The sequence below is a fragment of the Delphinapterus leucas genome, unplaced genomic scaffold (assembly GCF_059928025.1).
Source record: "Delphinapterus leucas isolate spDelLeu-1000000601 "Yukka" unplaced genomic scaffold, BTC_Dleu_Yukka2 spDelLeu_asBTCV2_sq57, whole genome shotgun sequence".
Classification (NCBI taxonomy): Eukaryota; Metazoa; Chordata; class Mammalia; order Artiodactyla; family Monodontidae; genus Delphinapterus; species Delphinapterus leucas.
The window spans coordinates 2,779,829-2,796,983 of NW_028322266.1; the positions used below are offsets into that span (position 1 = coordinate 2,779,829).

A 17,155-nucleotide genomic window follows, 5' to 3' on the forward strand; every position below is an offset into this window, starting at 1 on the left:
TTTTTTTTTTTTTTTTTTGGTCACAACAGGATTTTTTCTATTGACATTTAGTAGGTAGAAACTAGGATGCTGTGAACTATCCTGCAATATAGAGGACAACCTTCCCATCAACCAAACCTTATTTGATCCAAAATGTTAATAGTGCCAAGGTTGAGGAACCTTGGTCTAAAGTGTTTTGTGATATGTCTCAATATAATTTTAAAACTCTACTGCATATTTTGTATGTTATCTTTTTGTATGTTACCTCTGTGGCTTTCTTATTTTACTCAAATCTTGACCTGACAATTTTTGCTATTTTGACAATTTTTCAAATGTATATAACATTTTTGTTCTTGTTAGCAGCAGAACCTATCCTAAAACCTATCCAGCATTTTCTTCTAAATTGTATCATTTCTTTGTAGTAGTATCTCCATAATATGTCATATCTGGTTAAGAGAGAAGGTGAATGATAAGTTAATGGTAAGCTGAGGAGGAATGTAATCAAAAGAACAGCAATCTTTATCAAAATGTGAGATTCATAGGTAACATCTTGATTTTGCTTAATTAATATGTCATTCTTATTTGGACAGTAGTCGTGGACAGGTAAAAAAGAGAAGGAAAAACATTGATATCTCCTTGTAAAATGTAAATTTCCCCACATGTTTATTAGGAGGAATTTGCAATTAATAAATCTTTATTTTTTCTCCCTAATGAGAAGACAAATCTTGTTCTTAAATAATCTTTAATTGTTAGTTGAAAGAAATGAAGATGACTCCAAGTGAAAAAACAGGATATGGAAGAGAAACTCTGACAAACAATTCTGAAAGATTCAAGTGATAAATGCGTTAATTTTAGATTCTAAAATTTTATATGTAGAATGCATAAATTTTGAAATTTATGTATAAAATTACATAAAATTATATATATTTGATAAATAGTTCTGAATAAAAAACACCTATACATTGCATATACATTTTAATTTTCTTTGCTTTTCATGGCAAGTAACTAAAATTATTTCTGACATATTGTATTTTTATGTTTATGAATGGTTAAAAGATTTAGGTATCATCGCATTTAACAACAGTTCTACAACTTCGGTGTGCATTATACTTATCTGAGTAAGGTTGATGAATATGCAAATATCTGGTCCCTCTTTCAGAGATTTTGATTCAATTTTCAAATTAGAGCTGCTCTATCTATCTATGCATCCACACACTCCTTAGGGATATAATAAGGTTTGAGAGATGTGAGTAACTGTGTTTTAACCTAAATACCAAAATAGAGAAAAACAATATATCTAAATATTCTATGGCAAGTTTATACTTAATACATGACAGCAAAATTCAGTCATAGGAAAAATAATTATTAAGCACCTAAAATTTGAAAAATAACATTGCTCTTTTTTGGAACAATATATATGCAAAACAAACAAATAAACAAAAAATTGTGTACTCACATTGGTCAGCCTTAGCTAAGTTATGCTTAAGTTATAAACCACAAAGTTTCAGGGACACATACAAAAAAGGAAATAAAAATGATGCATTTCCTATTATTGTGACATGTTCATGATGGTTTGTCTGTGGATGTGCTTCTCATTTTTATTAAAGGAACTGAGCTAGATGACCAGTCCCAGTTAAATATATTTCTGTTTTCATGGGAAATGGAAAAGATAAAATGATGGAACCATCAAAGGTTCTTAAAGATTTTCCTTGGAAGTGCCTCATCCCTCTTCTGTTCATATTTTATTGGTCAAATTCAGTGTAAGTACAATAGTCAAGCCTGGAGTTAATGAGATAGGAATGTAAGTCCTCTCATAGTGAAGAGACAACAAATATTTTGTAAACTAATACAATCCTAAAATTGTAGGATTTTACAATCATAAATTTGTACAATACTGACTTGAAGAAATTTTAAATATGATGTTTGTGAAATATGCTATCTAAAATTTATTTCCAAGTATTCTAGCAGAAATGCAATTAAAATTATAGATAAATCTCTTAGTGAATTTTAATCAACATGCAAGATGTATTACTTTTAAGTGTCCTATTCAAGAATGAAAGCTGGATGTGAGTGTGGGGTGAGGGGCAGAGAGGAAGAGAGGAAAAGTGTCAGTTGTATCTATGCTTTAGAAATTCTAGATTTCCTAGATGAATATTAGAGATTTATTAATCAGAATAAAATTTTACAAGAAATACTTTTTTTACTTGTTTTAATAAGTGATGTTCAAGATATATTGATTTCTTAGAAATATTATAACAACATCTCTGACTTTGAATTTACAGAAAAACCTAATATAATACACACTTTTGAGTGGTGTTATTGTCCTAGGGCTTAGATTCAGAGGATTTTTCCACTTGAAATTAATTTCATCTTACACTAAAATAATTTTACTTCTGTCAGAAACAAACCCTACATAAGTTGTATGAAGGTGGATAAAGGCTAGAAAGCTAGGAATTTACTGGATCTTTAAGAAAAGATTGTACAAGTTTTTGTGTCTTTTTACTCATAAATATAGGTGTGTGTGGTGGTGGATTTTTTTCTCGTACTTGCTTTAATTTTAGCATCCACCTGGTAATGTTTAGGGGAGAGAGGAAACCTACAGCTTTCATCCAACTATATCAGTGGTAACATCTACCACAAAGAACCTTGTTATTTGACCTGGTTCAGATCAGTGTGCACCAGGAAGGAAGGTGAGGTTTAGAAAAACATGCCAAAGATGATTACAGTATGAGGTAAAATGGCATAAATATATTTAAGGAAAGAGGGTATATTAATTTATAGTTGTCTACTATGAAAGCAATGGAACTAAATGATTACTACATGGGAGATGCATTTTAAACTGGCCCTCAAAAATTGTATCATGGTTGGAGACAGCCAGGTAGAACAGAACAGCGTGAAGGAGCAGATAATGAAAATTTATGAAAGCATCAGAGTATTCTCTTTGTGGGAGATTTCACAAACCCAAGCCTCCAATTATTTTTTTTTAGTAGAGTTATAGTCAGTTTAAAGCACACATATTCAGCAGTAAAACTTCAGATAGTGATATCATAGACAAATATCTACATTGTAACTTATGAGCTTACATCCTAATTTTAGTTAAAGTTCTGGTGAAACTCACTTTTACTCTATTTACTGTTGTTCTTTTTAATTAGCATGAATTGGCGTTAGTATTAGTATATGAATAGAAGTGAGGTGAAACCTTTCAAGAACTTACAGAAAAGTAAAAAATTCAAATATTTAGTCCAAAACCTTATACTTCCAGGTAATTGCACTGTTCTTATCTTAGGATAAATCTTAAATACATACTTTAAAATTTTCCTTTAATCAGGAAGACTAATTCTTGAAGAAAAATACTGTGCCCATTTTCTCTTTATTTAATTTTCTTTTTTTAACTTCCGCCTTCCCTTCCTTCCTTCCTTCCCTCCTTCCTCCTTCCCATCCCTTCCCATTCTTCCCCTTCCCCTTCCCCTTTCTTTCTTTCTTTCTTTCTTTCTTTCTTTCTCTCTCCCCTCTTCTCTCTCTCTCTTCACAATTTACTATGAACAGGAAGCACAAAACATGACAGAAGGAATGTACCCTTCTATCTTGGGAGCGATTTTCAAATCTCTTAGTTCAGCCTTGAGATTATTCTCCATCATTTGCATCTACAGCTCTACAGTTGGCTTCCAAAGTGTTATTCTGCTATTTAGCCCCTGACTCTCAACTCAAGTCGTTTCTCAAATTCTTTCTTCTATTTTCTTAGTTAGGTTTATGTCATTTCGAACAATTGACTATGTGCCATTTATCTCTGAGGGAATCTTAGAAAAAATTATATTAATGATTCATGGGTTTTTTTTAATGGCCTGGAAAGCAGCTCTGAACTCAGATATTTTTTGTTTTATCTAGAAACTTTCTTGGAGCTTGGGTTAGATGTGAGGAATTATTCACAATTACTTTGACAATAACTAAATGCCCTTAATAGAGTGACAGACTTTATTTAGGAATTCAATGTCACCATCCAGGAATAAGATGATCAACCAAGGACACCATCCAAGACAGAAAAGACATAATTAATTGAACCCCATTTATAGAGCATCCTTGAAAATTTCTGGCTGGTGAAATCTATAAAGACCCATGAAGTAATCAATCACATGTCCATGTACAACTTTTTTCCTCTAGAATTTTTCTTCATTTTTTTTGAGAATATTTTTGTAGTTTTAATATATGTAACATCATTCTCATTTTCAAACACTACAGTGAACTCCCATTGGAATTAGAACCCTATTAGAATTCTCGAAGAGATTAAATTTTAAACACGTCTTCCAAGGCCCAGTCCGACCTGGTTTACTTCTCTGTTCTCACTTTCATTTCCCCTTTTCCTATAGTCACTTGTCTTTTTATTATTCCACTTTAAAGATATATTTTCCCTTTCCTTCTTATGGAATATTCTGCCACCAGATCTTCTGAAGGCTGACTCCCTCATTTATGTATCTGTTCCTTTTCACCTTTCCAACACATCTTTTCTTTTCTTTCTTTTTTTTTTTTTTTGCGGTACGCGGGCCTCTCACTGTTGTGGCCTCTCCCGTTGCAGAGCACAGGCTCCAGACGCACAGGCTCAGCAGCCAGGGCTCACGGGCCCAGCCGCTTTGCGGCATGTGGGATCTTCCCGGACCGGGACACGAATCTGTGTCCCCTGCATCGGCAGGTGGACTCTCAACCACTGCGCCACCAGGGGAGCCCTTTTTTTTTTTTTTTTAAGTGTGGTAAGGACACTTAACGTGAGATCTACCCACTTAACAAATTTTTAAGTGCACAAGAGAGTATTGCGAACTATAGGCAACTTGTTGTACAACACATCTCTAGAACTTATTCATCTTGCATGAATCAAACTATTCAGGCTTAAAAAAGAAGGAAATTCTGCCATATGTGACAGCATGAATGAACCTGGAGGACATTATGGTAAGTGAGGTAAGCTGGTCACAGAAGGACAAATACTGCATGATTCTACTTATATAAGGTACCTAAAATAGTCAAACTCATAAAAGTAGAGAGTAGAATTGTGGTTACCAAAGGCCAGGGGAAGGAGAAAATAGAGAATTGTTGTTCAGTTTTTCTTGACCATCGAACTCCTGATCCTTTATCACTCTCAGGAATATGTGCTATTTTGTTGCTTTCTTAGCATTTATGCCTTTCTAAAAGAATTCTGTCCATTTTATTTTTTGCACATGTTTTTCATAGTCTGTTTCCATGAGCCACATACTACAAAATTTAAAAATGCTTTTGAATTCCAGATATTTGAGAATTAGTATTTTTATAATTGTTATTGTAAATAGAATTTGTACCAGATATTTTAAGTTATAAGGCCAAAATCAATTTATAATGAAAGCAATAATCCCCTACTTCACCATTCCCTGAAAGTAGCCCAATTTCCTAGAGACAAATACTTTTAATAGTTTCTATTTTTACTTCTTCCTTCTTTTGGTGATTACTTAAATAATGTTCTGTATTTTGAAAAGTGAAAACTTGATAGTACTAAATTGAACCATGTGATTTTTGAGAAACTTAGTGAGGAGGGTAATTAAATTTTTAAAATATGAAGGGAATGGGAAATATATTAGGTACTTACTATGTATCTTTTCCTTACTCACTCAGTATAAAATTTGTATATAATATTTTTTTCCAAAGTAATAAAGGAAAATTTAATATCATGTAGCAAATATTTAAGCAAGTGATGAAATATTATTAGACTTTATCTCTAATATCCAGGTAAATCATGTTATGTGTCAAGAAAAGTAGCACTTAGGTGGAGATAAATTGGATTTAAAGAGATAAATCCAGTCAACAAAGGATTCTTGTAATAGATTGAAATGTCAGAACCTAATATGATGCATTAAAGAGACTAGTTTTGCAACTATAACAAAATTATCTCCTTCTAAAGTGTTTAGGATTTTTTGACATTTTACTCCAGCATCTAATTTAATACCTTATTGATGATTAAGAATAAGGAAATGAAAAAATGAAACCCTATATTTTAAGAATGTTGTAAAACAATGTCATTATAAATATAGCATATTAATGTCAAATGATATATACTATAGTATTGATAAAATAAAATGTAACTTAATAATACGTATATTCATAGCTACTATAGTATCTTTCCATTTTTTATTTTTAGGGAGGAGAACTTTTTTTGTTTATTTCTGTTACAGATTTGTGAATAAATTGTGGGAATTTATAGCTGGAATTAAGGTGTCCCAATTGGTAGTTTAATACTCCAGTCACTCTAATTTAGTATTAGAAGGAGCATAAAACATTGGAAATGCAGAAGTAAAACATTAATCCTTGTTATAAGTCTCAATTCAGTGAATTTTCAATCTAGATACTTTTCTATTCTTTGTCTAAGAAGAATGGAATTTTTGTTGACATAATAAATTTGCATGTGATTTTACTCACAATTATTATTTACAAACATAAGTAATGAAACAATAGAAATTTAATTTAAATAATTTTATTTTAATAAAGATTATTGGTTATTTCCAGTAGCATGATTCATTTCAAATTAGAGCAAAACACAGAAAGCTCTTTAAATTAACTTCAGCAAGTTTAAGAATATGTAAATGATAGATCCATATTTATTTCAGAATATCAATTCAGATTTGTAATGACAGAAAAAAAAGATAGGTCTTTCAAATTCTAAATTTTCAATGTTACTCAAGACAATTTTCAAAAGAGAGTTCCTTAGTTTCTATAGATTATATTTTAGTAGGAATTCCAGTTCTAATTTTAGGTTTATTTGTGTGTTTACTTATTATCCAACAAATAATTATTAGCTATTTCCTGTTATCTGGTCAATGATTTCCAAAGTGCCTACTATTTGTCAATCACTGTTCTAGATAATGGAATTATGGTGATTAAAAAGCCAAAAAAAAAAATTCCTGCTCTCATTGAGCTCACAATTCTGGGAGAAAATAGGAAAAACAATATTAAAGGTAAGTAAATACAAATCATAATAAGTGCTTAGCAGAAGATTAAACAGCTATTACAAAGATCCAGTTATTAACAAAATAAGCAGATCCCTTTAGAGAAAGTTCTTATATTTTCCCATTTTTGAGTTTTTAAAATTCGTTTTACATTTTAAAATTTGCTTCATGAAAATTAAGGTTAAGCTTATGAAAGCACATGCCAATAAAATGATCTTATTAAGATTTTTTTTTAATATACAAAAGGTACAACTAGGTTTGTTGATCAAATTTAGTTTATGTGTGAATGGAAGGGAAGATTAAGAATTTTATGTGTTATATGTGCAAAAGAGAATGAAAGAGAGAGAGTTGAGAGAGAGATTGATTTAGAAGGGCTGGGATATAAAAGCTCCCAGCAGTAGTGCAGGAATGATATCTATCACCCAAGTAAGTTGACAGATGTTTGTACCCTGTTCATGTCACTTTAATAGACTTTATTGCGTAGAATTAGTGAATAATGTATAAGGTTAAATATAAATGTGTAATGAAAAAGTATAAAGCATTTCCAGTTTTGACTTGTTCCCAATATTCTTCAAGATAAATGAGATAGATGTAAAACAATTGGAGAGAAAATTCAAGCACTGTGAAAATACGTTTTTAAAAATAAACCCCTTTAAGAAAATAATACAGCTAAATCCATGAAGTATAATTTTTTGCAAAAGCTCATTCAGACAGACATGAATATATATTTAAGTAATTTATGATGTTCCTAACTTTCAATTCAAGTTATAAATAATTCAATATATTCATATGTATTTATGATTACATTCAATTAAAATATTTTCTTAATTTAATTTTTGGCTTTTTGGAAATAAAAAAATCATATAAATAAAGTCAAATCAATTAATGTCTTAATACTAAGTTCTAATAGTATACACGGTTTTAAATTTCCATGTCTTAGCTTTTGTTCCTTAAGTCCAAAATACCAATTTTTGTCTTGTATTAAATATTAAATGTTTATTTCATGTTCAGGTAATAAGATATAGAAACATGGAGAATAGAACATACATTAGTAGTTGAGCATGATTTTAAATGAATAATATTGTGTTTTATTTGACATTGAAATAATATTAAGATCATTATTATTACTATTATTATTTTAGTATTTTGTCACTATCAGTATCTTTGAAAATCTTTAATTTGGTGAAAGAAAACTTTGTTAATGTTGGTATTTAAGCACTTAGCACAATTTCAGTGTTACAGAACAGTAAAAAATCATTAATTCTTTCCATTTGATTTTTTCTTAACACCTCTATCACCTTACTCAAAATAACACTGTATTTCTTCTTTTTGCATTCAGTATTTAATTGTCATCATTAGACTGTGATTTTTTTTATTAATCGGTGTACTAGATAGTAAATTCTTTTTATTTCAGAATTAACCTCAATATAGTTAAGTCAAGTGCTCCAAAAAAAAATGTGGATTGGTAAATTTCATTAGCCTCCCTCTGTGTGATTTATAGTCTTGTCTCTTAAATAATGTAATTTGAGACAATAAGTAAGATCCTTCACAGCGAAGGTGCCTTTCTTCTCTTGCTACATATCACTTATTCCTTCTATGAATATTAAAACACTGCTTAAATTATAACAGCACCTTTCAGGGGTTATCGTTAGTACTTCAAGAACAAATTTAATATCTTTCATGGTAGATGATCACAATAAATGAGACAGTAACTAAAGAACTCAAATGAAAAATATAGGTCACATCCAATCTGTGACTTTTGACCCTAAATCAATTCTTTTGCTCAGCATGGTGAGAACTGATTCACAGGCTTATGGTGGAAAATTGATATATAAGACTGTCTTTTAACATTCCATAATGATTTGAGAAAATTTAGCAACAATATCTTCTCATTCCCATAAAACTTAGCTTCTGGAAACATAATCTAAACGATTTCAAGCCTTACTGCCACTTCCTATTAACTGTAATCCTGAACTTTTGACCTCTGTGACCCTCAGTTTCCCTATTTTAAAAAATTATAAGTAAAATAATTATCCTTTGGGTTTCTTTAATATTACATAAAGAATGAAACAATTAAATGTAGAGGACAATATATGTATTAATTATGAATTTCTAAAAGGATAGGGTAAATACTACTAATGTGCTGGCAGGTTCTCATTATGGGGAAGAGTTCCTTCCATAAAGTCTGAAACTTTGTAGAAAGACAGGCCATTAGTGAGGAAATATTAGCCAAAACATCCCTAATGACTAATTAGAAGACACACTTTGGAACTATGTCTGCCATGTGCTTTTTTAATTTCCACATCAAAGTTTGTAATTATGATACTCTTTTTATCAGGAAAAGAATCTCACAATGGATTAAAGCTTTTTGAGAAGACTCTATTAATGACTGAAATTTTCAAAAGGTGAAACAGAAATGTGTGAAACTACATGCTATGTCTGAACAGACAGGCTGTTTTCTGATAATGAACTTGACTTGCTTAACTGTGTATTTCTCTTTGAACATAACTTTGAATTGGCATAACTACTTAAAGTTCTAGATCATCTGGCTACTCTTTAGTGTTCAAATATCATTGTGGAAATACTCTTGATTATTTTCTTCATATTTTTAACATACTTAAGTCCACCCTTCTGCCAGCATTCATATAGCAAATTCTCTAGGAGACTATACACGATACCATTTCTATTATATAATATTATCTCCAAATTGATTATTAGCAACAAGATGAACAAATTTTATATCAATTGTTAGGGACAAGAATAAGGATTTATTGTTTTGATAATGAAGAAATCAGACTATTTCTTCGTTTTGAAAATTACATTTCTTCGGGGAAAAAATGAGTTTGTTTATAACAGTAGTTGCCTGAGATACATTTTCCACATATGTAAGTATTTACTTGTCTTATGAAAATCAAGGGGCAAAATACATATGGTAAAATGAATGAAGTGAACTAAATCTACAAATACAGCATGATGATGTTTACATGTGTATTCTCCCATGTAATCACAACCCAGAACAAGATACAGAACTGTTTCAGCACCCATGAAGGCACTTCCCTGCCCTTTCTCAGTCTAAACTAGCCCCTAGATTTAACTACTATTCTGAATTCTCTCCTCATCAATTAGATTTGATTATCCTAGAACTTGCCATAAATGGAATCATATAGCAGTTACTACTTTTGTCTTGAGTTGATTTCACTCAGTACTATGTCTGTTAGGTTTATTCATGTTGTATATATTCGAAGTGTATTCTTTTGTACTTCTCTGTAATATTCCTTCATAAGATTTACCACAATTTACCCATTCTCTATTGTTAAGCATATGGGTTTTTCCCAGATGCTTATTATTATGAATAAATATGTTATCAATATTTTTGTCTTTGTGTGGACTCACTTCTCTTGTGTATACATTTAGGAGTGGAAATAATGGAAATGGCCAGCTATCCTGAAGCAGTTTTATAATTTTACATCCCTACCAGCCATGTATTCAATTTTTCCACCTATTCCACACATTTGGTAGTTTCTTTCTTAGTTAATTATAGTTGTCCTAGTAGCTGTATTTATTTGTACTTTTAATTTGTATTTATGTAACAGTATTTCTTTGTATTTTTAATTTGTGTTTTCCTGATGAATAGTGATGTTGACTATATTTATTACGCTTATTAGCTATTTAAATATAATTTATATGAAAATTCTTTTCAAGGGACATTTCCCATTATTTTTATTTTTTTCCTTATTGATTTGGAGAAGTCTTTTCTATATTCTGAATATGAGTCCTACAGCACATACATATAACAAATATATATTTTCTTCTACTATTTCTTTGGTGTTTTCACTTTCTTCATGAGGTTTATTGGCAAAGGAAAAAATCTTTATTATAAAGCCAATTTTTAATTTTTTGTTTTAGGACTAGTTCTTCAGTGTTTTTGATTCCTATATTAGAGATCTTTACCTATTGCAGGGTCATATAGATATCCCTCTGTGTTTTCTTATAGAGACTTTAGATTTCTTTTCACAGTTATGCCTATGAACTAAGTTTTGTCAATTTCATTGAATGGTATAAGATAGTTGTCAAGTTTTATTTATTTTTTACCATTATAGAGATAAAATTACTTGATTCAATTATCTTTCATTAATTTATTGCTTCAACATAATTTCACCTCTTTAATCTTCGATATAAGTCAAGTGCCCAAATATATGGATCTATTTTAGTACTATTGATATTGTTTGTCTATTCTTATGCCAGTACACTATGATGCTAATAACTAGCTTTTTCAGTAATTTGTCAAATCTGGGATGTATGTCCTCCAATTTTATTCTTCCTCAAGAATATATTGACTACAGTAGGTTCTTTGCATTTCAAACTAAATCTTAGAATCACCTTCTCACTTTCTACAAAAGTTAAAAAAATCTTAGACATTTTCATTGAGATTTTAGTGACTATATAAGAATATGAGGAAAATTGATACTTTTACAATGTTTTCACAAATTTGGTATCTGTTCAATTATTTAGAACTTCTTTAATGTTTTTACAGCAATGTTTGTACCCTTTATTGTAGGTTTTAGAAATCTTCTGAAATGTATTCTGCTGATTTTATATTTTTGATGTTATTAATGGTATTTAAAATTTTACTTCTAAATTGTTTGATGCTACTATTCAGAAATATACTTAATTTAATCATATTGACTGTGCATCTGGCAACTTTTAAAGTTTACTTATTACCTGAAATACTTTGTTTAGTATTCAAAACCATGATTAGGTATTAATAACTTGATATAATATTAAGCTAAATACAAACTTATGGAAATTAATTGAACAATGATTCTTTTAAATAAAAGGCTCAAGATGGGTTGACCCCCAGACATCGATAATTAAAACAAAAAAACAAAAAAATACATATCAGATAGTAAGAAAGTAACAGAAAAGAATAAGTTAGTGCAAGTAAGGTTATTCACTGTGTAAGTCCTCTAAAGTTTACAGAAATCTAGTGGAGGTTATTACATTCTGGAGTTTGATTTGGTATAGATATCATTGTACCTATATTTAATAGGCAGGTCCTGGCTGGAAAAAAATCTCTCTGTCTATAAATTCACCTGTTTATATGTCTGTATATATATATATAATTAGCATTTAGCAGTGGTTTATAGTTTTGAATTCCAATAATTGCTCCTATTATAAGGAATTCAGAAGTAGAAATAAGTAGGCCAATGATAGAATGACAAGAAAAGCTAAAATTTAAGAGGAAAGAAGTAAAAAAACTAATTTTATGCCCATTGTTTCTTTGTTGGAAACCTACTCATTATTCATAATTCACTTTAAATGTGTCTTCTTTGTGAAACAGTTAAAAAATAAATTCCTATCTTCGCTAAAATATTACCATGCATTCTTCTATCATAACATATAAAACAATTTATCTAAATACATATAATTATCCCAAACTGGACTGTAAGTTTTTTGAGAGAAGGCAAAGAATTGTATTTGTCACTAAGTGCCTGGCAGAAAACAGAATTCATCTGGAGATGAACTGAAGAGCCTCCTGGAAGATGGAGATGAACAGAGGTACCACAGCCAACAGTCAGTCTCAACTGCCAGACCTGTGAATCAGGCCATCTGAGACACTCCAATCCTAGTGAAGTCATCATGCGACTATGGCCATATGAGCAACATCAGGCATGACCCACAGAAGACCTATCCATACTGACAACCCACAGCATTATGAGAAATAGTAAATTGTTGTTCTAAGTCACTTCAGGCTGTGGAGATTTGTGATGCAGTAATAGGTAAAGGAAGCAATTGTCATTTTGTGTAAACTATTTTTGATAATAGCAGATGGAAAATGATTTATTTTGTGAAGTAGTATTTATCATAAAAATAAAACCAAAAATTATAAAAATGAAAACACCTATAAATACAGATGAGGACATGTTGAGTGAAATATTAAATGAAATTCAGTGAATAGTTAAATTTATATCTATAACTACTAAGAAAATAGGCAATCTAGAATAAAACCTCATATTACATGAATGAAAAGTCATTCGATAAAAATTCAGCTCTTGTTTCTGATTTTAAAAATAATGCAAAGGGGGCTTCCCTGGTGGCGCAGTGGTTGAGAGTCCGCCTGCCGAGGCAGGGGACACGGGTTCGTGCCCCGGTGCGGGAAGATCCCACATGCCGCGGAGCGGCTGGGCCCGTGAGCCATGGCTGCTGAGCCTGCGCGTCTGGAGCCTGTGCTCCACAATGGGAGAGGCCACAACAGTGAGAGGCCCGCGTACCGCAAAAAAAAAAAAAAAAAAAAAAAAAAGCAAAGGACATGGACATGTATACACACACATACCCACCTTGGCAAAACAGAAAACATTATAACCAAACTGTGTAAAATAATATCATTCTTATATTCCTATACATCTTTCCCATTTTATATGGATTATCACTCCCTAACTTTCCGAGTTCATTACTGTCCTTCTTTGTCCATTTCTTTATAATGTATTGTTATGATCTGAATTATGTCCCCCCCCCCAAATTCATATGTTGAAACCCTAATCCCTAGTACCGTAGAATGTGAGACTATTTGGAATAGTGTCTTTAAAGAGGTAATTAAGGTTAAAAGAGATCATAAGGGTGGGGCCCTAATCTAATAAGACTATGTCCTTATTAGAAGAGGAAGAGACTCCAGGGGTACAGGCATACAAAGAAAAGGCTATGTGAGGACACAGCAAGGAGGTGGCTGTCTTCACGCCAAGGAGAGACACCAATGCTGTCAGCACCTTGACTGTGGTCTTTCAGCTTTCTGAACTCTGAGAAAATAAATTCCTGTTGTTTAAGCTACCATTCTGTGGTATTTTGTTATGGCAGCCCTAGCTGATGTAGGGGAGGAAAGACTTTCTTTCTACCCTCCTAGGTTCAACAGCTGTCTCTATGAAATAAACTGATAAGAGGCAGACTAACAGGAGAAAAGATACATAAGTTTATTAATTTTTAATATCACATGCACGAGGGCATTACAGAAGAAAAGTGAATACCCCAAAAAAGCAGAAACATGGGAGAGCTTACGTTCAAGAAGAAAACAAATATGTGGTATGTCGGTGGAATTATCTAAAGTTGACTCTGTCTTGAATAAAAGCAAGACTAGACTAGGAACAGTCTAAAATAGACATTGTGAAGAAAACAGGGAAAAGAATTATTTATTTTACATTCCTTTATTCTAATATTTTAATCTACTCTATACTATACTAAATTTTATAAGGTGTGAAAATAAATAAAAGACAACTTCATTTAAAACATTATCAGGAAGTTTAGAAGGGAAAGCTCTCATGCACATACCAGCCTGAATAATCAGAAGGAAGAAGGAAGAGAAGCAATTTTTAAAGGGTCTTTTTGTATAGAATTCTTTGTGTAACATTCTCTGGGCTTCAACTTTTTATCCATGATGTTAAGAACGTTGTTTTTCTTCTGGTATGAGGGAGGACATTTTTTACATGGGAATTTCATCTCCTGCTTTTAAGAAAAGAAATGAATGTCTATTTAGGTCTTCTGGCCATTTTTTAACTGGATTGATTGTTTTTATGATATTGAGCTCCATGAGCTGTTTGCATATATTGGAGATTAATCCTCTGTCCATTGTTTCATTTGCAAATATTTTCTCCCATCCTGAAGGTTGTCTTTTCATCTTGTTTATGGTTTCCTTTGCTGTGCAAAAGCTTTTAAGTTTCATTAAGTCCCATTTGTTTATTTTTATTTTCATTACTCTAGGAGGTGGGTCAAAAAAGATCTTGCTGTAGCTTATGTCAAAGAGTGTTTTTCCTGTGTTTTCCTCTAAGAGTTTTATAGTATCTGGTCTTACATTTAGGTCTTTAATCCATTTGGAGTTTATTTTTGTGTATGGTGTTAGGGAGTGTTCTCATTTCATTCTTTTACATGTAGCTGTCCAGTTTCCCCAGCACCACTTATTGAAGAGGCTATCTTTTCTCCACTGTATGTTCTTGCCTCCTTTGTCATAAATTATGTGACCATATGTGCATGGGTTGATCTCTGGGCTTTCTATCCTGTACCATTGATCTATATTTCTGTTTTTGTGCCAGTACCATACTGTCTTGATTATTGTAGATTTGTAGTATAGTTTGAAGTTGGGAAGGCTTATTCCTCTGGCCTGCTTTTCTTTCTCAAGATTACTTTGACTATTCAGTGTCTTTTGTGTTTCCATACGAATTGTAAAATTTTTTATTCTAATTCTGTGAAGAATGCCAGTGGTAGTTTGATAGGGATTGCATTGAATCTGTAGCTTGCTTTGGGTAATATAGTCATTTTCACAATATTGATTCTTCCAATCCAAGAACATGGTATATTTCTCCATCTGTTTATGTCATCTTTGATTTCTTTCATCAATGTTTTATTGTTTGAGTACAAGTCTTTTGCCTCCTTAGGTAGGTTTATTCCTAGGTATTTTATTCTTTTTGTTGTGATGGTAAATGGGATTGTTTCCTTAATTTCTCTTTCTGAGCTTTTGTTGTTAATGTATAGGAATGCCAGAGATTTCTGTGCATTAATTTTGTATCCTGCAAGCAGAAGACCTAAATAGATATTTCACAAAAGAAGACATACAAATGGCCAAGAGACACATGAAAAGATGCTAAAAATCACTAATTATTACAGAAATGCAAGTCAAAACTACAATGAGGTATTACCTCACACCAGTCAGAATGGCTATTATCAAAAACTCTAGAAACAATAAATGCTGGAAAGGGTGTGGTGAAAAGGGTACACTCCTGCATTGTTGGTGGGAATGGAAATTGATACAGCCACTATGGAGAACAGTATGGAGGTTCCTTTAAAAACTAAAAATAGAACTACCATGTGACCAGCAATCCCACTACTGGGCATATACCCTGAGAAAACCATAATTCAAAAAGAGACATGTACCACAATGTTCATTGCAGCTCTATTTACAATAGCCAGGACATGGAAGCAACCTAAATGTCCACCAACAGATGAATGGATAAAGAAGATGTGGCACATATATACGAGGAACATTACTCAGCCATAAAAAGAAACGAAATTGAGTTATTTATAGTGAGGTGGATGGACCTAGAGTCTGTCATACAGAGTGAAGTAAGTCAGAAAGAGAAAAACAAACACCGTATGCTAACGCATATATATGGAATCTAAAAAAAAAAATGGTACTGATGAATCTAGTGGCAGGGCAGGAATAAAGATGTAGACATAAAGAATGGACTTGAGGACACAGGGTGAGTGGGGAAGCTGGGGCAAAGTGAGAGTAGCATTGATATATATACACTACCAAATGTAAAATAGCTAGTGGGAAGCAGCTGCAGAGCACAGGGAGATTGTGCTTTGCGACCTAGAGGGGTGGGATAGGGAGGGTGGGAGGGAGGCTCAAGAGGGAGGGGATATGGGGATATATGTATGCATATGGCTGATTCACTTTGTTGTCCAACAGAAGCTAACACACTATTGTGAATCAATTATATTCTAATAAAGATCTATTAAAAAAAGAAGCAGAAAAGGAAGATCCCTCCCTGCCCCAGCAACAATGCGCTAACCACCAGTAAGAAACTGCCACAACCTCGAACTCCTGTTCTTCTCCAGTGAAATTTTATTCAAAACAACCTTCCCCAATTTCCTCCTAAAACCTAGTAGAAATTGACCTTCCTTTTATCTCTTCACACTTACCAATGATTCACTATAGCTTGCCTGCCCCAGAACTGCAGTTCCCTGCTTTCCAGATTACACCCATTTTGCTTGTAAAGTAACTGGCTATGTTACTTTTTGAGGTTGACATTAGTCACTTTCAAAGCCCTGCTACTTTCTGTGAGAAATAAAAACTTTTCATTTTACTGGGAAGTTATCTTATAGTATAAGATTGCAAATGATGATAAAGAGTAAATAGATCCAATATTCTCTCAGATATATGTGAAATAAGCAAGAAATAAAACAGAAAGGTAGATATGTTTACTCCTTGATAGTTTATATCTTAAAAATCTATTACCATAAGGTAGATGGACATAGAATCTACGATGATTAAAAACATATATGAATAAATTGCTTATCACAGCATTCTGATTTCAGATAAATAGAAATCAGGTGATAATTTCATATCAATCATTCTATTGTCTTTGATATTTTTAAAAAGAACAAATTGTTTGCCTTAATTTCACAGCATTTATGTTACCTATCATTTTAATTGGTTAGGTACTAGGTGA

General features: G+C 31.9%; 1 protein-coding gene and 1 pseudogene across 1 annotated transcript in view; one reads left to right on the plus strand and one right to left on the minus strand.

Annotated features, from left to right (window-relative positions):
- The window catches only part of LOC149743910 (FUN14 domain-containing protein 1 pseudogene), a 49,411-nt pseudogene extending 43,041 nt beyond the window's left edge, over nucleotides 1–6,370 (minus strand).
- The window catches only part of LOC149743909 (uncharacterized), a 200,468-nt gene that overhangs the window by 94,880 nt on the left and 88,433 nt on the right, over nucleotides 1–17,155 (plus strand). The window lies entirely within an intron of this gene.